This window comes from Myotis myotis, unplaced genomic scaffold (assembly GCF_014108235.1).
Source record: "Myotis myotis isolate mMyoMyo1 unplaced genomic scaffold, mMyoMyo1.p scaffold_m19_p_1, whole genome shotgun sequence".
Classification (NCBI taxonomy): Eukaryota; Metazoa; Chordata; class Mammalia; order Chiroptera; family Vespertilionidae; genus Myotis; species Myotis myotis.
Genome location: NW_023416313.1, coordinates 93,256,576 through 93,281,832, shown reverse-complemented (window position 1 = coordinate 93,281,832; position 25,257 = coordinate 93,256,576). Strand labels below are relative to the sequence as shown.

General features: G+C 38.3%; 1 pseudogene; it reads right to left on the bottom strand.

The window, feature by feature from the left end:
- Positions 1 to 1,072: 1,072 nt before the first annotated feature.
- Positions 1,073 to 23,286, bottom strand: LOC118666143 (annotated as a pseudogene).
- Between the last annotated feature and the right edge of the window lie 1,971 nt (positions 23,287 to 25,257).

Below are 25,257 nucleotides of genomic sequence, written 5' to 3'. Positions count from 1 at the left end.
AATTTGCATATCACCCTGATTAGCCAATGGGAAGGGTAGTGGAGGTATGGCTAATTACCATGTTTCTCTTTTATTAGATAGGATGTTTATCTTGAGGTAATCATAGATTCACATACATTTAAGAAATAATACAGAGAGATCCCAATGGTAACATTTTACAAAGCTACAATACAATATCACACAAGGATATTGACTTGGATACAGTCACTATGCAGAACATTTCTAGCACCACCAGGGCCCTTCATTGCTCTTTTATCGTCACATTCACTTTCCTCTTGTTCATCCCCTTCTTACTCCCTGGCAACAACTAATCTGTTCTCCATTTCTATAATTTCATCATTTCAAGAATGTTATATAAATGGAACCAAACAGGCTGTAATCTTTTGGAATTGGCTGTCTTTTACTCAGCATATCTGGAGATTCATCCAGGTTGTTGAGTGTGTTAATAGTTCATTCTCTCTTCTTGCTGTGGTATGGACATACTGCAGTTTATTTAACCATTTTTCCATTTCTAGTTTTTGGCTATTAAGAATAAATCTATTATAAACATTTGTGTATAGCTTTTGGTGTGAACACCAGTCTTCATTTATTTGGTATTAATACCAAGGAATATGATCACTGGATTATATGGTAGTTGTGTGTTTAGTTTTTTGGAAACTGTAAAATTGTTTTCCAGAATGCTATACCATTTTACATGCCCACTAACAACATATGTGATTCAATTTCTCAGCTTTCTTGACAGCATTTGGTTTTGTCATTATGTATCTCACTGTGGTTTTAATGTGTATTTCTCTAATAGCTAATGACATTGAACATCTTTTCATATACTTTTTTGGCATTTTTATATTTTGTTGGGTTAAATGTCTCTTCATGTCTTTTTCCCATGCTCTCACTGGATTTTTTAAAAGTTCTCAATGCCTTTACTTTTAAACATGAGGGGAAATCTTATAGGTATACATGAAAAAGGCAGACATGATCACAGGTAAAAATGAAGAAAATCTTACCAGAAAGCGTTTAGCTGTTGAGCCTGAAGCTCTGAGTAGATATGTTGCAGTGCTGAAAGGAATGGTAATTAGCATTCCTCTCCATCCTCCCCACCCTTTCTTTCAACAGGATCCACATCAACCTCCTCATAATCTTTCTCAAAGGCAACCATGTCCTCATGGGCCTCATAAAACTCTCCTTCCTCCATGCCCTCACCCACATACCATTGGACAAGGCACACTTGTCATATACCAGGTCAAACTTGTGGTCCAGGCGAGCCCAGGCCTCAGCAATAGTTGCCCAGGAAGCACATTAATTACCAGCCTCACACATTCCACAAACTGGATGCTGCATTTTGTCTTGATGGAGGCAATGGCAGCATTGACATCTTTGGGAACCACGTCACCACAGTACAACACGCGGAAAGCCACGCATTTACTGTGGCAAGGGGCACATTTCACCATCTGGTTGCTGGCTCGGAGCACTCACTGGTGATCTCTGCTGCAGAAAGCTGTTCATGGTGGGCTTTCTCAGCAGAGATGATGGGCATGTGTGGCCAGAGGGAAGTGGATGCAGGGGTAGGGCACCAGGTTGGTCTGGAATTCAGTCAGATCAACAGGCAAAGCTCCATCAAACCTAAGGGAAAAGTGATGGAGGACACAATCTAGTTAATTAGGTGGTTAAGGTTAGTGCAGGTTGGGCACTCAATATGGAAGTTTCTACATCAGATGTCATTGATGGCCTCATTGTCAACCATGAAGGCACAATCAGAGTGCTCCAGGGTGGTGTGAGTAGTAAGGATGGAGTTTTAGGGCTCACTTACATCTGTGGAAACCTGAAGGGCTGTATACGTGCAGAACTCCAGTTGGGACGTCTTGCCCTGGAGACATCCCATCAGCAGGGAGGTGTACCCAGAACCAGTTTCCCCACCAAAGCTGTGGAAAAACAAGAAGCCCTGAAGACCTGTGCATTGGTCAGCTGGTTTCTGAATTTGGTCCAGGACTAGGCCAATGATCTCTTTGCCAATGGTGTAGTGTCCACAGGCATAGTTATTGGCAGCATCTTCCTTGCCTGTGACGAGCTGCTCAGGGTGGAAGAGCTGGTGGTAGGGACCAGTGTGAACTTCATCAATGACTCTGGGTTCTAGGCCTACCAACACTGCCCTGGGCACATGCTTGTCAGCATCTGTCTCACTGAAGAAGATATTAAAGGAATCATTTCCTCCCCCAATGGTCTTGTCACTTGGCAAGACTGGACATCGGGCTGGATGCCATATTCCAGGCAGTAGGGCTCCCAGCAGGCATTGCCAGTCTGGACACCAGTCTGGCCAATATGGATGAAGATGCACTCACCATGGCTGAGGGTTAGAAAGCACAGGCAGCAGGAGTAGACACTGGGTCCCGGTTATTGTGCCCAACAAGCTAAGAGTTGAGGTAAGTAATGCACTTTCTCATTGACTTTTTAAAAAAATCTTGATTGTTGAAAGTATTATATAAGTCCCCCCCATTTTAAATTGCTTTTTCATTGTTGAGTTTTGAGAGTTTTTTATATAGTCTAGACATTAGTCCTTTGCCAAATATATGGTCTGCAAAAAAAATTTTTTCCTAGTCTGTAGCTTGTCTTTTGATCCTTTTAGTAGAATATTTCACAAGAGCAAAAGTTTTTAATTTTTATAAAGTTCAATTTATCAATTTTTACTTTATGGATTGTGCTTTTAATGTCAAATCTAAGAATTCTTTTCTTAGATCCTGAAGAATTTCTTCTATTTTTTAAAACTTTTATAGTTTTACACTGAAGTTTGTGATATGTTTTAAGTTAAATTTTTAATGAAGTGCGGACAGATGGAAGTTTATTTATTTTTTTGCTTGGGGATCTTCAATTGCTGCAGTTGAAAAGGTTATCTTTTCTTCAGTGAATCGCTTCTGCACGTTTGTCAGAAATCAGTTGGGAATATTTGTGTGAGTTTCTTCCTGGGTTCTTTATTCTGTTCCATTGATCTATGTGCCTATTCATACAGTTTTAATTACAGTATACTAGTAGCATCTTCTGAAATCAGCGGCTGGATTTATCTTTATTCCTCTTTTTCAAAATTATTTTAAATTTTCTATTTTCTTTGCATTTTCACATAAATTTTGGCATAATCGTCAGTATGTTTACAAAAAATGTTTCCTGGAATTTTGATAGAAACCATATTAAATCTGCATATCAATATGAGAAGAATTGATGTCTTTATTTAGTCTTCCAATCCAGAAACATGGTGTGTCTCTCCACATATTCAGATCTTTCATTTCCTGGAACCAATCCCCTTAACCACAGTTAAGTTTTTGGAGAGTCAAAAGTTATTAATGGAGTTTCAGCTTTGTGTGGGGTCAGTGCTCACATTGTTTAAAGGTCAACTCTACATGACATATATTTTTAATCCTTTTACTTTATTTTTATTTTTTCACCAAGGAACAAATGTAACAAACATGGTTGCTTTTTTTCTAATCCTTTTACTTTAAATCTGCCTATATTGTTATATTTGAAGTGAGTCTCTTATAAATAGTAGATAGTTGGGTCATGTTTGTTAACTTATTCTGCTGATCTCTGTCTCGATTTGTAAAGACCTTTTATGTTTAATGTAATTATTGATTTGTTAGGAATCAAAGCTATTTTATATTTTGTTTTGTTTTTCCTCTCCAGTTTTCATTTCTCATCCTTTTTCTTTCCCTCCTCCCCTCTGTGGGATACTTGAACATTTTTAAAAATTTGATTTTGATCTTTCTGTATAGAAGTTTTGAATGTATCCCTCTATAAAGCTTATTTAGTTGTTGTTCTAGGTATGATATTTCATATTTAGGTGTCATCATTTTATCAGTCTAAGTAAAGAGAAATCTTGCCTCTTTACCTTCCATGGCTTATAATATACAACTGATTTTCATTATTCACAGTAATTATGTTTTATCAATTTTCTTTGAATGCTGAATTAGCATATACCAAATTATTGTTCTCAGAAGAAATATCAAGTTAGGTTCCTGTGAGGTGCATATTGTGTTTTTGCAAACTAATCAAAACATAACCCTGATTTATATATGCTTCTGATTTTTTTCTTTTCCCAGGTTTTGAATTATTTTTTTCAATTACAAGTTGATATTCAATATTATATTAGTTTCAGTAGCACTGCAAGGTGGTAGGACACTTATATAATTTACAAAGAGTTTCTTCTATTTTTTAAAACTTGATCCTCTCAGTTAACCCAGTACCCACCTGGCACCATAAATATTACAACATCATTGACTATATTTTTTGTGCTATAATTTACATTCCTGTGACTGTTTTTTAACTACCAATTTGTACTTTTTAATCCCTCTGCTTTGTTTCACCCAGACCACTTAGTCCCCTCCAATCTGGGAACCATCGACCTCCTCTCTATCAGTGTCTGTTTCTGTTTTGTTTGCTTATTTTGTTCGTTAATTCACATTTAAGTGAAATCATATGGTATTTGCTTTTCTCTGTTTGACTTTTTCCCCTCACTTAGTATCATATCTTCTAGGTCCATCCATGCTGTCATAAATGGTAAAATTTTACTCTTTTTTTAGCCAAGTATTATTCCATTGTTTATATGTACCACTACTTGTTTATCCACTCGTCTATTGATGAGCACTTAGGTTGCTTTCATTCCTTGGCTATTGTAAACAATGCTGCAATGAACATAGGGATGCATATTTCTTTTCAAATTAGTGTTTTGGATATCTTTGTATAAATACTCCAAAATGGAATTGCTGGATCATAAGAGAGTTTTATTTTTAATTTTTTTAGAATCCTCCATACTGTTTCCCATAGTGGATGCACCAATTTGCAATCCCACCAACAGTGCATGAGGGGTTCCTTTTTTCCACATCCTTGCCAACACTTGATGATAGCCACCTGACAGGTGTGAGATGGTATCTCATTGAGGTTTTAATTTGAGTTTATCTAATGATTAGTGAGGTTGAGCATCTTTTCATATGTCTATTGACCATCTATATATCCTCTTTGGAGAAAAGTCTATTTAGATCCTCTGCCCATTTTTTAATTTTTTTTTTTGTGTTAAGTTGTCTCAGTCCTTTATAAATTTTGGATATTCACCTTATCAGATATATGGTGAATATGTTCTCCCATTAAGTTGGTTGTCTTTATGTTTTGTTGATGATTTCCTTTGGTTTGCAAAAACTTTTTAGTTTGATATAGTCACATTTGTTTATTTTTTGTTTATTTCCATTTTGAGTTTATTTTTTTATGCGGTGATCTAGTTTCATTTTTTGCATGTATCTGCCCACTTTTCCCAACACCATTTATTGACTAGACTGTATATTACCCCATTGTAAATGTCTGCTTCCATTGTCAACTATTAATTGACCACATAGGCATAAATTTATTTTTGGACTCTATATTCTGGTCTATTGATCTATGTGTCTGTTTTTATGCTAGTACCATGCTATTTAAAAATATATATATATTATTGACTTCAGAGAGGAAGAGAGAGGTAGATAGAGATAGAAACATCAATGATGAGGATCATTGATCAGCTGCCTCCTGCCTTCCCACTTCTGGGGATTGAGCCCGAAACCTGGGCATGTGTCCTGACCAGGAATCAAATCATGACCTCCTGGTTCATGGGTCGATGCTCAACAGCTAAGCCACACAAGCCAGGCAGTACCACGGTATTTTGATTACTAAAGACTTGTAGCATAGTTCAATATCAGGTAGTGTGAGTGGGATACCTCTGACTTTGTTCTTTTTCCTTAAGATTGCTTTGGCTATTTGGGGTCTTTTGTGATTCCATATAAATGTTAGGATTAATTTTTTAGTTCTGTGAAAAACACCATTGGTATTTTGATAGGGATTGCATTGAGTCTATAGTTTGCTTTGGGTAGTATAGACATTTTAACAATGTTAATTCTTCATATCATGAACACACTATATGCTTCAATGTATTTGTATCTTCTTTAATTTCTTCAGTGTCTTATAATTTTCTGAGTATAGGTCTTTTACCTCCTTGGTTAAATTTATTCCTAAGTATTTTATTTTTTTAGTGCAATTGTGAATGGTATTATTTTCTTAGTTTCCCTTTATGATAGTTCATTATTAGTATATCAAAATGCAACCAATTTCTGAATATTAATTTTGTATCCTACTACTTTACTGAATTTATGTATTGGTTCTAATAGCTTTTTTTAGTGGAATTCTAGAGTTATTTTTATAAAGTATCATGCCATCTGCAAATGACAGTTTTACTTCTTCCTTCCCAATTGGATGCCTTTGTTTCTTTTTCTTGTCTGATTGCCCTGGCTAGTGCTTCCAATACTGTGCTGAATAAATGTGATGGCAGTGGATATCCTTGTCTTGTTCTGATTTCTAGCTTTTCCCAGTGAGTATGATGTTGGCTGTGAGTTTGTCATAAATGGGCTTTATTATGTTGAGGTATGTTCCTTCTGTCCCAACTTTGAGAGTTTTTTTTTTATCATAAATGGGTGCTGAATGTTGTTAAATGTTTTCTGTCTATCAATGTGTTTATATGATTTTAATCCTTTCTTTTGTTTATATTGAATGTTTCTGTTGAAATACATCTTATTTAATATATATTGTGGATTCATTAACTTTGAACTCATGGCTGACATCTCTATAACTCATGCCTAAATGAACTTTATCTAAAACATATATTTTCTCCATAAGGCACATCACAGCCTTTTAGCACTTAGGAACATGAGACAAAACTTCAGCATTGCACTTGGAGCCCATTTTAAACAGTGAATTGATGCACAAAAATTACAACATGTCTGTCACTTGATGTTAGTATCCATTGATTGTCTTTTTACACTTAGTTTGAGATCTTCCTGGTTCTTGGCATAATGGATGAGTTTTTAAATTGAAATTTAAGCATTTTCATATTGTGCTAGGAGCCCCCAGATCTTACTTAAATCTTCCATTTTTGTTGGCAGTTTTGACCAGAACGCTGGCAGGAGAAGCGTTTCCCAGGTGGAAATAGCAGTGCAGCTATTTCCCAGGTGGAAATAGCAGTGCAGATTCCCCATTTGGCCTCAATTGACACCAGAGCAGGAGGCTTTTTGTTACACTTGGGCATGGATGGGAGTTCTAGCTTTGCAGGTGAAATCCACTGACACTGCAGTGAGGCTGGCCTTGTTACCATTAGGCCATAGGGAACTTCCCAACCTTCCATTAAGCTTCCTCTGAATATACTCCCAGTGGGGTATAGTCGCATGTTCAAAAAAATCTTTCTTATATCTAGGAAATAGATAGAAATACATTTCCCTGATGAAGTTTTTAGTTCTACATTTCTATTACTCCCTACTGATTAATTCTTTTATTTGTGGACCTGTCTGGGTCTGGCAATTTCCCAGATGCTTTTCTTCACACAAAATAAATGTTGATATGTGTAGCTACTATCTTTTCCCATCTTTACTCCAGTATTTTTCTGTTCTTCCTGCTGTTTTCACAATTCACCACCTCTGTGCCTTGCTTTTCATTGTTTACTCCTTTAGAATGTTTGTTTGTGCTAGATGTGATCTTTTCAGAGCATTTCACATTCAAAAATAAAGAACAGCTCAAAAGGGAATTAGGTTAAGTGCTGGGAATGTAAGTCGATGCACCTGAGGTTTCTCCCTCTGGATGGAGGGGGGGCTTCTTCTTAAGTTGACTGAGGAAGGGTCAATAGGAGAGACTGGCTGAGGAGCTGATTTTGAAGACTAAAACCCATTTCCTCTGAGGAAAAAAGATAATGCAAAACTATTTTAGATCGTATTTCCCTGTTTCAGCCACTGGGTGTAGTGGCAACCAGAAGCTATAAATAGATAAGCTTTGCTAGAGGCATCTTCAAGAATCATGAGGCTGGTCTTGCTCATGACATTTTAGAAACTAGCATGTTAGCAATTGATACCATCCTCTCTAATTTCTCATTTGCAAATATTACTCATGGAAATTGTCACCCCTTTGTCAATCTTTGGTATTTTCAGAGATATCCCCCACTCTACACACTCTCAGGCTTTTGGATGGCCAAAGGATTAAGGGATTGATTAGCAAGTTCTGCTAATGATTTGGATTAGCTACATTTGTTCACATATAATTATTTTTTCTTGGCAATTAAAATGTAGTCACAGTATTCATACTTGATATAATTTGGGGTAAAGATTACCCTAATAAATTCAGATATATTTATAATTTCCAAGCAACTATAGAACAATCTATCAAATCTATAGTAGTTGTATTTTCTGAGGGGAAAAATGTTCTGTTTTGTTTTAAAATTTGAAGTAGTTTTTGCTTATGAAAGGTGACTGATAACTAAAATTGTATTTTTAAAAACAATGCTTCCCAACAAATTATTCACTGGATGAAATTGATACTAATCTAGGACATAGTAACTTTTTCTTTGGAGAGGCATTTGAAAGAGTTGGCCTTTTGGATCATTTACTAGATTATTCTTTGTAGAACCCTAAAAAGAGTAGGTGTCCCCATCCATCTGTGTTCACAGACCTCAATAAAACACTATATTTGTGGACACTCACATTCAGCTAGGATCTGAGCAGTTTCCTTTTCCCCCTTATGGAAAATAAAGTAGTTATCTTGATTGATCCAGGTTAACAGCTGGGCAGGGCTGAGCTGATCCTACTCTGAGTCCCTGGCAGCTGTGTGACTCCCTGAACCCTAGCTGAGAAGAGCAGAATCACCAGGGTACCCAGACCCTGATGAGTTGTGGTAGTGATAATTCCTTCCCTACCCTGCCAGTTAGGCCCATTGGATGGAAGCACTTGCTGCACTTTTGATGGTGTGCATTCTGTTGACCATGCTTTCCTAAGTTCTTTTTGGAGGCACTAATAACAATTAGTAAATTGCCTTTTCAAAGACTTTAAGGTCATCCTAGTTGGCTACTTTTTGTTTTAAAGCTTTTCAAAGAGACCAACCACATTCTTCTGCTCACAGCTGCATATTAATGATTGGAGGCCTGGTGTATGAAATTTGTGCCTTGGGGGGAGGGGTGTCCCTCAACCCAGACTGCACCCTCTCCAATCTGAGACCCCTTGGGGAATGTTCGACTACCCACAGGGATCGGGCCTAAACAAGATCAGGCCTAAACCGGCAGTCAGACATCCCTCTCACAATCTGAGACTGCTGGCTCCCAAACACTCGCTTGCCGCCTGATTGCCCCTAACTGCTTCTGCCTGCCAGCCTGATCACCCCCTGCCAGCCAGATCGACACCTAAATGCTCCCCGATCATCTCCAACTGCCCTCCCCTGCAGGCCTGGTCACCCCTAGCTGCTCTCCCCTGCTGGCCATCTTGTGGCTGTGGGTGCCACCATCTTTGAGGGTGGGGCAGTCAATTAGCATATTCCCTCCTTATTGGCTGTGGGCGCCACCATCTTTGTGACAGTGTAAAGGTCAATTAGCATATTCTCTCTTTATTAGATGGGATAGTTCCTTAGGAATGTGAGTGAAGCAGCTTCAACTCTAATTTTGGTATGACTTGATGGTAATTTCAGAATATCTAAACCAAAGCTCCCAGTGGGACACAATTCCCCTAGCAACCCAGGGGGTACTTTGCCACAGAGTAACTCCCATGTATGTGCTTCATCAGCCACTTGGCTATTGTGAGTGGCAACTCAGAAGCAGGTGAAGGAGCTGTGGCTGTGGACTCCTCATCAGCACTAACACTGCTCTCTGCACAGTTTAACTCCCTTCAGCTTGGGTTTCCCACAGACACTGCTGACTGTGACAGCTGGTAAGTTGACTAAGGCTGGAGGTCAACAATCAGGAAAATGCTTTTAATTATTAAAGGATCAACTCATCTAAATGCACAAATCTTCTGAGGTAGGGGACAAACAACGGGGTCTCAGGGAAAGAAGTTTTCCCTTTCTCTTTAACAAAAACAACCAAACAAAGCAGTTGTTGGGGTGCCAAAGGGTATTCCCTATGGCAGTGATGGCGAACCTATGACACCTCTGACACGCAAACTCATTTTTTTTGGTTGATTTTTCTTTGTTAAATGGCATTTAAATATATAAAATAAATATCAAAAATATAAATCTTTGTTTTACTATGGTTGCAAATATCAAAAAATTTCTATAGGTGACACGGCACCAGAGTTAAGTTAGGGTTTTTCAAAATGCTGACACGCCGAGCTCAAAAGGTTTGCCATCACTGCCCTATAGTATTAAAATTCTAAATTTAGAACTTAAAATATTGAATATGGAAGTTGCTCTTAATTACTCTCCAAACTGAAGCTGCTGATAATAGAGTCTCTTTGCCAATGTGATCTATACTTAATCACTTGATCCTTGTCTCAGCCCCAGACCATGGAGTACTTGAACCCAACAGTACAGCCTCATTGGAGCTTTGTGTGTCTGCCATAAATTAGCAGCTTCTCTTATCCTACATTAAGCTCCTCAGCGTATAATTATCCATCCCACATATTCAACTTATTTCCAAGGTAAATGTTTCTGCACATCTAACGACTGGTTCACAGTACAAAACAAGTCCTCTCTCTACCTGCTCCCTGTCACCATGACCAGGCACTTCGTGAGTTCTTGCTCCGTGCTCTGTTCTCAGGGCGGGGCTGCTGTCACATTTTAGATTTTAATGGTTACACAAAGATGATGGTGAGCCTAAGGTTGCATCTTTCTCCCTTTTACTCTTTCTTTTTCTGTCTTTCTGCAATTTGAAGGGAAAATGTCAAGATTTGTTTAGAGCGATAAAGTTGGATTTAACTTACAAAAATATTAGGACATCACTCAATCAAAATAGTTTACAATGTTACCAAAGGAAAAAAGCTTCATAAAATTAGCATGCATATTGCTTAGGAGATAATATGATGATTCTGAACATTTGGCTGCATTGAGTAATTAGAAGTGTCTGTTTCAAATCTTAGATTAGGTTTCTGGGCATCTGCATGAGACTCATAAGTACATGGCAGCTTCCATATTTAATCGCTGTGGTGCTGAACATCAACAGCAGAAGGGACTAAAAACAGAGACAGATAATGCACTCTAAATGGCCAATAAACATAGAAAAATGGGTTCAAACTGATTAATAAGCCTGGAAATGAAAATTAAAGCGAGTCAAATATATGGTGACAGAAGATGATTGGACTTTGGGGGGCGGGCACATAATGCAATATACAGATCATGTATCACAGAATTGTGCACTTGAAACCTATATAATGTTATTAACCAATGTCATCCCAATAAATTTAATAAAAGAAAAAAAGGTAAATTAAAATAATCTATTTCTGCCTATCAAATTTGCAAATATATGAGAAACAATAATAACGAGTGCAGTATTGATGAAACTGGGGAGTTACTAGAGTCAAATAGATTGGTTTTGCTTCTTAGACCTTCCTCTTACTGGCGAAGGCAACTGATTTATATATTTTTATTAAATAAATCATAATCATTTATTTTTTGTAAGACTATTTTTCTCATCTGTGTTTGCAGATAATATTAGCAATCACATCACAGGGTTTTTGAGGGAATTAAATGAAATAGTGCTTTTGAAGTGTTTAATATATCATCTGGCACAACACAGTAAATAATTAATATTAGAATTATAAAAATTATTTTAAGTTACAATCCTAATATACTGATGGGGCAGTATAAACTGCTAAACCTTTAAGAATGTGACATTTATGTCAAAACCTCAATGATGTGTATACACATGCCTTAATCATTCCACTTCTGAGGACACAGGGCACTATATATGTTTACAAGGATTTCTTTCTTTCTTTCTTTCTTCCTTCTTTCTTTCTTTCTTTCTTCCTTCCTTTCTTTCTTTCTTCCTTCCTTCCTTCCTTCCTTCCTTCCTTCCTTTCTTTCTTTCTTTCTTTCTTTCTTTCTTTCTTTCTTTCTTTCTTTCTTTCTTTCTTTCTTTCTTTCTTTCTTTCTTTCTTTCCAGTAATGGCAAAAATGGAAACAATTTATTACCCTTTTTTCTTGATTTTTGAGGTAGGCCTGTAGAACTATGAACTTCCCTCTCAGGACTGGTTTCACTGTGTCCCATAGATTTTGGATTGTTGTGTTTTCATTGTCAATCGTTTCCAGGATGTTTTTAATTTTTTTAAATCTCTTTGGTAACCCAATCATTGTTTAATAGCATGCTATTTAGCTTCCAAGTGTTTGAATTTTTTTTTATTGTTTTTATTGTAGTTTATTTCTAAGTTTATGCCATTGTGATCTGAGAAGATGCTTGATATGATTTCAATCTTCTTGAATTTGGAGAGACTTTGCCTGTGACCTAATATATGGCCTATCTTTGAAAATGTTCCGTGTGCACTTGAGAAGAACGTGTATTCCATGGCTTTCGGGTTAAATGTTCTGAAGATGTCACTTAAGTCCATCTGATCTAGTGTGTCATTTAGGATTGAGGTTTCTTTGCTGATTTTTTGTCTAGAGGGTTTATCCAGTGATGTCAGTGGGGTATTAAAGTCCCCTATTATGATTATATTGTTGTTGATCTCTTCCTTGATATCTTTTATGTATTTGGGTGCTCCTGCATTGGGTGCATATATGTTTACCAGGGTTATATCCTCTTGCTGTATTGATCCCTTTAGTATTATGAAGTGGCCTTTCTTATCCTTGTTATGGTCTTCACTCTGAGGTCTATTTTGTCAGATATAAGTATTGCTACCCCAGCTTTTTTTTTCGTTTTCATTTCTTTTTGCCTGAAAGATATTTTTCCATCCTTTCACTTTCATTATGTGTGAGTCCCTTGTTCTGAGGTGGGTCTTTTGTAGACAGCATATATATGAGTCATGCTTTCTTATCCATTTAGGCACTCGATGTCTTTTGATTGGAGCATTTAGTCCATTTACATTTAAAGTTATTATTTATAGGTACTTGTTTGTAGCCATTTTTATTTTTTGTGCCTGTGTTCCTTTTTTCCTTTTTATTTCTTCTTTTTACACCAGTCCCTTTAGCATTTATTGCATTGCTGGCTTGGTAGTGATAAACTCCCTTAGCCTTTTTTTTTTTGTCTGTGAAGCTACTTATTTCCCCTTTCAATTTTGAATGATAGCCTTGCTGGATAGAGTATTCTTGGATTCAGTCCCTTGCTTTGCATCACTTTGTAAACTTCCTTCCATTTCTTTCTCACTTGATGTTTCTGTTGAGAAATCATTTGATAATCTACTGGGAGATCCCTTATACATAACTTCTTGTCTCTCTCTTGAAGCCTTTAAGATTCTCTTTGTCCTGAACGTTTGCCATGGTAATTATGATGTGTCTTGGTGTGGGTCTTTTAGGGTTCATCTTACTTGGGACTCTCTGTGCTTGTGTGACTTTTTTCTTCCCAAAATCAGGTAAGTTTTCTGACATTATTTCTTCAAATAGGTTTTTTAACCCTTGCTCCTCTTCTTGTTGTTCTGGCACCCCTATTATACATATGTTGCTTCGTTTCATGTAGTTCCAAAGCTTCCTTAGGCTTTCCTCCTATCTTTTATTTTTTTTTCTCCAATTGCAGTTCAATTTGAGTGTATTTTGCTGCCCTGTCTTCTAATTCACTAATTCAGTTCTCCACTTCTCCTAGTCTACTAATGAAACTTTCCATAGTGCTTTTTATTGTAGCTATGTCACTCTTTATTTCCTCTTGATTCTTACATAAGTTGTTATCAAACGGTAATGGAATAATAAAAAAATATGGTTTGTTCACCTACTAAAGTTTCGTTCAGGTATTATTAAGCATGTTTTTGAGGAATATTTCATGTCTTGGAACAATTATACTGTGTGAAAATAATTGTTACCAGTGGTCGGTGGTGTTACTGTTATTTGTATTTTGTATTAATACCCGTTTGTGATTTTGAATTTTTCTGTACTTAGTCAATAAATACTTTTTGGACATCTGCTGCATATTAGGCACTATGGTGGGTGCGGGGTATAGTCATGAATAAAGCTGCCCACATGAAGCTTCTCTTGGAAAATATGCTACTTTTATGATAAAGAAGCTATTAATAAAACAGCAGGGGGACTGTATTAGTTTGCTAGGGCTTCTATTACACAGTGCCACATATTGGGTGGCTTAGAGCACAGAAATTCTTTTCTTATAGTCCCTGAGGCCAAGAGTCTGACATCAAGAAGTCTAAAGGGTTGGTTCCATTTCAAGGTCTCTTTCCTTGGCTTGCAGATGCCTGTCTTCTCTCTGTGTCTTCACATGGTTTTCCCTCTGCAATGGTGTCCAAATTTTCTCATCTTATAAGGGCAACTGTTAGATTGGATTGGAGCCCACTCTAGTGACCACACATAATTATCTCTTTAAAGATTCCCATCTCCAAATATAGTCATATTCTGAGGTACTGGGGGTTAGAACTTTAACCTAAGAATGGGGTGAGTGACAGAATTCTGCTCATAACAGAAACCATTCGATAATATTTCTTATCAGGAAGTTACTCTTTTGAACCACATGTACCTCTTCCTTTTCCCTTCAATGGGATATTTTTAGCCCCTTTGGAGTCTCTCTTCTGGAAGACTAAGAACATGTATCTCTCTTTGAAAGTCTGTTCGTTGGTCCCAGACCGGGCAGCTGTGGAAATTTCAGTTTAGTTGAAGGTAACCTTAGATGGGCTGTCATAAATCACTTTGGGAAAACAGTGACATTCAAGGGTTTCCCTGGCCATTCACATCTATTTCAGAGTGAACTCTGGATCCCTGGCGAGTCTCAACCCAAAACTAAGTATTTCAGGTGGACATACCAAGAGAACTGCCTGAGGTAGAGGGTGGTGTCCCAAGGTCTAAACAGATTCAGATGCATGGTTTGAAATGTAATATTCTTCTAGGAGTGACAGATGCTATCCAAGGAGAATGAGTCATTGATGAAGAGCAGTAGTAAAAATAGTTGTGTAATTCTATAAACCAGAAGCTTCTTTTATTACATAAATCCAATTTGGCTTTCATTAAAAGAGAGATAAACAAAAGGAAAAATAGACAATTATTCTCAGATGGAGGATAACCACAATTTCATGTAGAAGTGGACGTGAACCTAGCAACATCAACTTCAATCTTCTGTTTTAAAGGTTGAAAACTGGTCCTCCATGGCCATCTGGTTTGGCTTCACTTCATATACATGATGAGCAGCAACGGCTGATCTCGTGTGCAGGGACCACAGCGTCAGTCCAGTATCATTTTGGTGTTATTCCATGAGAGCAGGAGGAGGCGTGTGTGCTGGAGGAAATACCCTGGACCTAGGAATTAGTACTCTTGAGTTTCCATCACGCTTTGCACTAAGATCTGCATACCAGTGGGCACCCTGAGTGCTCTCTTTGAATATATTTTTATTGATTTCAGAGAGAAATGGAGAGGGAGATAGAAACATCAGTGATGAGAGAGTTATTGATTGGCTGCCTCCTGAACACCCCCTACTGGGGATTGAGCCCACAACCCGGGCATGTGCCCCGACCAGGAATAGAACTGTGACCTCCTGGTTCATAGGTCAATGCTCAACCACTGAGCCATACTGGCCAGGCCTGAGTGCTCTCTTTGGTATGTCTGTTTTAAACCTTCAAAATGGATGTTGAATAATACAATCTCTTCCATAAGTGTTTCATGGGTGCCACTCATTCTATATTCAGGGCAACAGACTTGGCAGGTGGGCACAGATGTGTTTGGTAGAGAATGGTTATGGAATTATGCCTAGCATACTAAAGAAAGGAGCCGTAGCCTCACATCGTGCCTAAGGAATTAATGAAGATTGAGAATGAGGAGGTGAAAAAATTACAAAGGTGGAAAATGAACAATAGAGTTGCAGTGTTGTGTTCACCTCCACATACTCAGCGAGCTCCCACCTCGCTGCTCACATATTGATTCAATGCTGATACATTTTGCTTGCTTTCTCAGATTCCTGGAACACAAATTTTACTTTTGTTTTTTATTAACAAATAAAAACATCTTCATTCCATTGTCTTTTCCTCTTGAAAGGCAAAGCTCCTAATTTTCAGGGTGCCAAATATAAAGAGATTGCTGAAAGTCATTTTAATTTTTCCTTTTAATTAGGTTTTTAAAACACTTTCATTTTGCTTTTCTCTTTCTTCCTCTCTTCTGTTGTCTTCAGTGTGTGATTAGGTTTGTTTTCAAAGGGTGTTACAACCTTAGTAAAATTTTCATTAGCATTCTCTGTGCATACTTTAATTACAGAAAGCTCATGTTTTGCTCAAGTCACTGGAGAAATGAAAGGTATAATCTAATGCTAAACATGCTTGTATTTTGCATTAATTTAACTGGACCCCCTTCTCCGATGTAAGAACAGAAACAAGGCCATAGAGTAGACCAACACCCGCTTTCAGAAAAATTCATAAGTAACACAGTTCCAAGACTGTTTCCAATTATCTCATGTCCTTTTTGGTTTTAAAGGATAAAAATCTATATGAGGCATTGTACCTTCGTGTAGGAAACAGCATTAATTGCTGACATTTTTACGTGCTGCTGAGGAGTGTACATGTGGTATAACATATATTTCCACAGGGCTTCTGTAGCAATTGTACAATTTTTACTTGGGTTACTTTCATTAGTCCTTTCACTAAATTGATGCTGCTAATTTTATTCATTTAAAAAAATTGAAATTTAAACCATGAGCTTTCTCTCACATATATGGAAACCTAATAAACTATATTTTATCTGTCAAACCATCTTTAATACATGGTGATTATAGGAATAATGGTTTTGAGACTTTCGTCTGTTTTATTTCACCTACAAGAGAAGAGCATATATTTTCTAATGATTTGAACTTCTATTTCTGTGATTTTAAATGTACCTAAAACTTAGCTCTTGAGTGTCAGATCCAAGAACCTATATTTCTAGTGACTTTCACACAGTAACTTTCTTCTTTTTTAAAAATCCTCACCCAAGGATATGTTTTTAATGATTTTAGAGTGAGGGGAAAGTGGGAGAGATGAGAGAGAGAGAGAGAGAGAGAGAGAGAGAGATAGAGAGAGAGAGAGATAAAGAAGAAGAAGGAGAAGGAGAAGAAGAAGAAGAAGAAGAGAAGGAGAAGGAGAAGGAGAAGGAGAAGGAGAAGGAGAAGGAGAAGGAGAAGGAGAAGGAGAAGAAGAAGAAGAAGGGAAGAAGAAGAAGAAGAAGAAGAAGAAGAAGAAGGAGGAGAAGAAGAAGAAGAAGGAGAAGAAGAAGAAATATAGATGTGAGAGAAAAGCATTGGTCGGTTGCCTCCTATATGTGCCCTAACCTGGGGATCTAACCTACCACCCAGATATGTGCCCTAACTTGGAATTGAACTAGCAACCTTTTGGTGCATGGGATAACACTCCAACCAACTGAGCCACACTGGCCAGGGCACTTTCTTTTTTAAACATTTCCTTAAAAAAATGTTTATTTATTATTATTATTGTTATTATTATTATTATTATTATTATTGAATAGATTTGAACATAACTCTCCCCATGTGCCAAAGAACAAAATGTTACAAAAAATGCCTGCTTGTGTGCTATGGTTCTTTGACAAAGTATTCTGAACTAGGCAGGAGCCCATTGAGGACTGCAAAAACCAGATAGTTATAGGATATGACCCTGCCCCTGACCCTAACTCCTTACACTCTCTGCCCTCAGCTTCCAGGAACTCGCTCCTGAAACTGTTGGCCGCTGAACCTGAGAAGTAGAAGTAGTTGAAATGTCCACAGAACAAAAGGTGGATGGCATTCATCCAGGTCAGTTCACAATCAGTGCACTCCATAACCTGAAGGCGGTTCATTAATTCACAGCGAGAAGTCACTGTCAGAGACCTGAAATACTCAGAATTTGCATGTCATTTTTCCTGTGGACAAGCTTACATGGGAAGCCAAATAATAATTACAAAATTGCTATCTAAGTGTGGAATTAGAAAATGGTAGTTAATGGCATCCGGGGAAAAGATCTGGATATATCTATTTCACAAAAGGGATGTTCTTAACTAATGGGACCACAGTATTTGAAGTCCATTAGCTAATACTTCTTTGTCCCTGTATATGCTTAGATAGGCATTCTAGCATTTACTTCAGTGCCTCACCTTGTTCTGTTTCCTAACTGACCAACCCCTTTAAACGATTGATACATTCTTTATTTAGATATGTCAATACATTTAATCATAGCATGGTGAAATTAGCCTTGCCTGGGAGCCATTCTGTCTCTTTAAAATGATGGTCATTTACCTATCAAATATTTATGGAGTGTCTCCTATGTGCCAGGCCCTAAGCCTGCATTAGGCATTCAGCATTAAGAGAGGCAAGTTATGCAGTCTAGTGGGGGAAGTAACAATTACACAAGCAATTGTAGTAATGTGTGATAAGTGTTACAGAATATAAAGGGCAAAGAGCTATGGATCACACCACTGCTAGTCTAGGGGACTAAGGAGGGCTTCTGGGAGAAAGTGATGCCAAACTTGAGACTTGAAGGATGGAGTTCAGAAGCACAGAGATGAGAGAAGTCTTTTCGATAAAGGGAACTTTCTGTATGAAGGCCCAGAGGAGCGAGAGTACAAGTTACTTTCAAGGCACAGAAAGAAGTTCATAAGGGCTATGAAAATGGCTGGTGAGCTCCGCAGGGAAACTCATGGAGAATCTTATCAGATTGGACTGGATCTTACAAACAGTGGGGAAGACTCCAGAGGGTTTTAGAGGAGAATGATGATTAAGTTTGCAGTTCAGAAAGATCACGCTTGCTGTAGCATGGAGAAGAGATCTGTGGGAAGAAAGATTAGAAAAAGTAAAGCCAATTAGTGGGCCATGGCACTATTTCAGGCAAGAATGGATGGTGGATTGATAGGGTTAATCAGGGTAGTGACAGTGAGAATGGAAGAAAATAGTGTTTTGAGACATATTTTTGGGGAAGAATAGATAGGACTTGATATCTAGAAGAATGTAAAAGGTGGATGAATCAAGAATGACTCCAGGTGTTGCTAACGTAGGAGATGGTAGGGAAAGGCTGGGTGTGGGGAGAAGATGATGAATTCAGGCCAGAACAGGATGAAGGAAGTGTTCATGAATCTGGGAAGCAGTTGGATACATAAATCTGTAGCCCGGGAGAAATGTTAGAACTGAAGGTAAGATTTTGGAGTCATCATCAGTAAGGTCTTTGAAGCTATGAGAACAGATGAGTTCACTTGTGGAAAACATGGAGAAAATGGAAAGAGATCAACATTAAATTTCAGCTGGAGAAAGAGCAGCCTGAGAAATAGAAGGACGTGGTTCAGATGAATGGGTAATTCAACCCCTAAATCCTGTCCTGAGGCTCTGCTTTCTAGAACCATTTTTCTGTTCTGATTTTCTTAACACAGGATTCTCTGGAAAATGTTCTAGGCAAGAAATAAAAGTTCATGCTTTATATATAGTATATTCAAACCTGGGGTAACAAGGATGAGGAAAAAGGGAGAGAAAAAAGAAAACATGAGAATCAGTGCAAAATGATGCTCAGCAGGGACCAGATCACGAAGGATCTTATTAGGGCTGTTAAGCAGTTAGGACTCTACTATGATCACTACCATTTATTTCACAATGAGCAGGAAGAGACCCAGGAAGTCACTCACAGGTGTGTCCTATCCACTGGGCATAGTATAGTAAGTCCACTTGCATTTCCCTGGATGGGCTGCCGTGAGACACATCCCTGGATTAGTCTTGCTGGCTTCTTTCTCATCTCCTTGTTCCCATTATTAAGGGTTACCCCAGGCATGTCAGTTATGGTTAACCAGACAGGCAGAACCAATAGAGGACTATACATATGGATTTGTCACAGGAATTGGCTTATGTAATTGTAGGGGCTGGTTCAACAGTGTCCACAAAGCTGTCTCCATATCCGATGCTGGAGCTTGAGGTCCACGGGACAGGCAGTCTAGAAAGGATGGTCATGAGCAGCTGGAAGCCCAGAAGGCTGGACTGAAGCCCACATCCATTCTTGTTTCCTTTGACCTCTGAGAAGAGGGTGGTCTAACAGAAGTGGAGGCTCTTTGTCATGGAGCTAACTACATACACCTGGCCCAGGAGTCAGGAAAACTAAAGGTGAATTGAGAAAGTAGGATAGTTGCAGGCCCAATGCTGCTTCAAGCCTAATCAGCAGCGTGTGTTAGCTACAAAATTGTGGCCCCCTTTCTTCTGCCTTCCAAACCTCATAAGACTCTTCCTATAGCCCATAGTTGTGGGGGGCGAGGGGCATGGCTTTTAAATTCCAGATTGCCATCTACTTCTTCCCCAAGCCTCTTTCTGGGGTTAATTATTGAAAACAGAGGACGTGGTGGGAAATTAATTAGCCCCATTTCTGGGTGGCATTATCTAGCCTCTGCAATGTGTGCTTCATTCAAGTCTGGAAGTTCTGGGAGAAGCCAGAAATCTGGGCAACTGTTGTTGCGGAGGGCCCAGCAGTTAAGGGTTGGCTGGCCCTTAGCAATAGCAGGGTGGGCTGGGAGGCAAGTGTACGTGAGAGAATCTGAGGTGCCTCCTAAAATAGAGTTACCTGTTGGAATTTTTCAGTAAAATTACACTTAGTAGGAACTATAAACTGGAGTGGAAAATGTTTTAAAACAGGGCCACAACAATTTGAAAGGCCTATTTTTGTGGGCAGAGAAACATACAATCAGAGACCTGCACGTGAGACTTGCAGCTCCTGTGTTGAGTAGGAAAACTTTGGCATGAGAGGGTTCATGCCAAGTCAAGGCAGTGTCCATGCATGCACTGTGCTGATTCTGGTAAGAATTACTGAGTGTTAAGCAATTATATAAACTTGCTAGAGTTTATTTATCCAATTTAAGAAGTAAAGCAATCCCAGATAGAAGAATTTCACTGTAGAGCCATTTCAAACGAGGTTCAGTGCCAATAACAGAGCTTGGCTCAAAGGTAATGAAAAGCATGAGGATCATCAAATTATTGAAACATAAATTTTAAATATTTTCCTCTGCTTCCAGGCTTCATGCATGAGTCTTCAGTCTCATCTTTGCAAAAACACCGCACAAACAAATAAGGAGAGATAGTCTCCATTATAATGACATGTTTGAAAGGAAGGTTTCATGTCAAGTCTGTAGGTATATATAGATTGATTTCCACTATCTGATTGTTTCCCTGTGATCTTGTTCTGAGTTACTACCTGTGACAGATGATATTTATTTAAATAAAGCAACCGGTGGGCTGTGGCATTATAAAGTCAACTGTGGCTTTTACGGAACCTGAGCCCCCTGCCTGTGACACCAGGCACTTCTCGCTCACTTAAGAAATCTGATCAGAATGTATGTGAGTCAGGGTGAGTTATAATATATATGAGTAATGTGAAATTATAACTATTTTAAAATAAAATAAGTTGCAATTTTGTTACTTTATCATTAAAGTTTTAGTATACATAAACATCACATATGTCTTTCATATACATGTATATCACATATATTAATACCATGGGATGGTGCCACACTAAGCTTTAGAACTACAATTCTAAATACTAGTTTTAAATGAGAATAACCTTCCGTTTAGCTTCTTAAATGTCCCTATGAATAAAAGTTAGTGATAGGATTATTCCTGGTGATTATAGTGAGTGGGTGAGTAGTGGTGGTGGAGTAACTAAAACGTAATCACCAATATTATTGCATGGTTTGAAATAGTAATAATATTAATTAATATTATTTTAAAAGTAGCAAATTATCAGTTAGTCAATTGTCATGACTTCAAGGGAAAACAAGCCACGTAGTAGATTTTAGAAAACAAGACAGCAGGAATGACCACAGGCAGCTTCACAAAAAGGAAGTGAGGTTATCTGTATCCATCCTTCATCTCCATTTCTTCCTTCAAAAATCGTCCAGCTTTTAGAAAAAGCTCTGTTCACAAGTGACAGAAACCTGACCTGAATTAGCTTAAGTGAAAAAAAAAAAGGAATCTATCATCTATCAGCTCTGGTACTAAATTTTGGAAGATTCCCCATGAGGCTGAATCCAGACTCCACCCTACAGAACAAACACAGTGAACACTAGAATTATGGCAGCTACTTGAGAAGTAGATGAAAGAAAAAGGCTAACAAAAAAAAATGAGATGAATACATGGTAGGTGGAGGTCTGGGGAAGTGTCCCTTTGTGCCAACTGTATGAAAATGTAGCTTTATAATTCTAAACCCTCATTTGAGGAAAGCCAATCTATATATATAAAAGCCTAAGTGACCGTCTGACCATTTGACTGGCCTACTGGTAGCTATGATGCACACTGACCACCAGGGAGCAGATGCTCATCACAGGAGCAGAAACCACAGACATGGAAGCATGGAATAGACTGATGAATCTCAGAGGGAAGGGGAGAGGAGGGAGGGCAGGAAGAGATTAACCAAAGATCTTATATGCATACTAGAGGCCCTGTGCATGGATTCGTGCACTGGTGGGGTCCCTAGGTCTGGCCTGTGCCCTCTCACAATCCAAGACCCCTTGGGGGATGTTGGAGAGCCAATATTGGCCTAATCCCCGCAGGCCAGGCCGAGGGACCCCACAGGTGCAAGAATGTATAACAACTCTCACACCTTCTGCCATTTGGCCCTTGGGGTCAGTCACCATGTAATGGTCATGATGCTCTTTGTTCCCCATAAGTCAGCAGAATAATTATCTTCCTGTTTCCAATGATAGTATATTCTCATTTAAGAAGGGGCTGTCCTGACCTTTGCGTGCTGCTCCCCCATCTGTCTAGGACTCCTGTTTGTACATTTTCCCAAATCAGATGTATAATTCACAATTCACTCCATCATATGGGATGTCTTCTGTGTTCAATGTTAACTCATCGACTTGAAAGGATCAAAGAGACAAAACTTTTCTAAACAAGAAAAGCTTATGTTGAATGTTTCTTGAAAATTTTACATATTTTTATTTAATTGCTTTATAAATTACTAGAGGCCCAGTGCATGAAATTCATGCACTGTTAGGGTCCCTAGCAGCTGCCAGCTGCTGGCTGGGTACTCTCTCCCTTCCCCCAGCTGGCCCCACCCCCTGGTTGAATTCCCGGAAGAACTCCCGGTTGAGGGGACAATTTGCATGCTACAATTTTATTATATAGTGTTACCAGGAAGTTAAATCTTTGTAGTCTACAAACAATATGATAAGTGCAATATTTTTAATGGATTTGTTTTCATTTTATTTTTAAAATTTTTATTGCATTTATTGAGGTTACATTGGTTAATAAAATTATGTAGGTTTCAGGTGTACAATTCTATAACACATCATCTGTATATCATATTATATGTTCATCACCCAGAGTCAAGTCTCTTTCCATCACCACTTATTCCTCTTACCTTCTACCTCCTCGCACCCTTTCTGGTCATCACCATACTGTTGTCTGTGTTTATGAGGTTCTTTCATTAATCCCTTCACCTTGTTCACTCAATCTCCCAAGCCCCTTCCAGCTGTCAGTCTGTTCTCTATAAGTCTATTTCTATTTTGTTTGTTAGCTTATTTTATTCATTAGATTCCACATATAAGTGAACACTTTGTTAAATATCTCTGGAGTCAAATTGGCATATGATCAGTTTGGTGGCTGCCAGGCCTCAGTGGGAGCCAATTAGAAATCACCAAAAATAAAAATTCATGAATCTAGAAAAACAGTTTTAAATTTATGAGGAAAAGCAAATACGTCATTGAACCTGGAATAATCTTGATGGGGAGTCTCTAAAGGAGACTGGTAAATGGAGGATGACATAGTTGTAACACATTCACAGTGTTTTGAATATTTCTTCTACAATATTTTAAGCCATTGCTTCAAAGAAATAAAATTAGTCAGATTTTGGCTATACAACATGAGAGAACCATTCTGCAAACTGTAGCCATTATTAATTTTGTCCCAGAAGCAGCCTTGCATGAAACATTAGAGTGATTTTTCTTGTATTTTTTTTGCATTTAAACTACAGCTGAACACTATGTATTGCTCCAGTGAATGCTCCAAAATGCTGGAAAAAAAGAAACACACACACACACACACACACACACACACACACACACAATGCTGAAGACTATAGGACAATGCCTTTTTAAAGTCAGATATTCGATTGTGAAGGATGTTTGACCAATCTAATGATGGATGTTCATTAGTTCACTGCTGTCAAGACGAGTTACTACTCTACATCTCTGGTACTGATCGTGTTTTTGCAGTCATGATTGAGTTGTTGAAGAAAAACACTCCACTGAGCTCTCTTGACTGTGTCCAAACTAGCACCAACTTGATATATCATTGGCTTACTCAGCAGCATCAAAACCCACAAGGCGAATAGGTTAGATCCATCCCAGAGGCTTTTCTGCAGCAGTAAATGGATTTGCCCTCTTTAGAGCAGGGAGCACAGTTCCAACACAATTATTCTTATTGGAGCAGACTAAGGAATTTACTTCAGATGAGGTTGCTGGTTGTCCTGGGGAAGCCGTGTCAGAGTAAATATTCAAGTACTCTTCAGAGGCATAATTTGTTCATTCTCCCATGAAACATTTGTGTCCTGTGAACTATATGTAGCCAAATTTTTTTAGATGGAGGAAAAAATTTTTCACTCTAGCAAAACTTGTGAATAGCTCAGGTAATGGTCCCATTTTAATGAAAACACTTTAACATTCAGTTCTTTGCAAATGGGCCATTTTCATATGCCTGATGTCCTGAAGCAATAGCCCTTTGTTATTTGTTCACAATCAATGTTATTAAGGGGAAAATTCCAAGTGACAGATGTCATCAGTGAATGCCCATATCAGTTTGATGAAGACATGGCTTTGATATGTACCATTGCAGGCTAACCATATACATGCAAAGCCTGTTCTGTTACAATTTGGCAAGATGTGATGTTGTGCAGATTCACAGGGATAGGCACTGCCCACTTCTCAGGGGCATAGACTATATCCTTCTTTGACTCCAAACCTCCCTAAACCTAAGATAGTGCTTGAATATAATAGGTATTCAGGAGATGCTTGATAATGAAAGAGATGAGGACTATGACCCAAGGGGGTCATTTCACTGACTGAAGGCAAAAATCTAGGATGATTGGTATATGCCATGAGAAGTAGGAACAGCCTAGAAGGTGCTATCAAGAAAAAACAAAACTTTTCATGAAAATGTGAAAATTCATTTATTTTCTCTGAAAATAGTGTCCCTATTAGGTATAAACAGGCTAAGTGATACAAAGTCACTCTGTGATGACTTGAATCTTGATATGGCTTGGGCTGCAGATGGTGGCATCTCCCTTCTCTGCATGTATTGAAATTTAAGGTCTACCAACTATGGGCTCTCAGATAACAGAAGGTCTTAATATCAGCTTATAACAGTTTGGAAATGAGGTTATTAGTGCTGTCTCTCAAGTG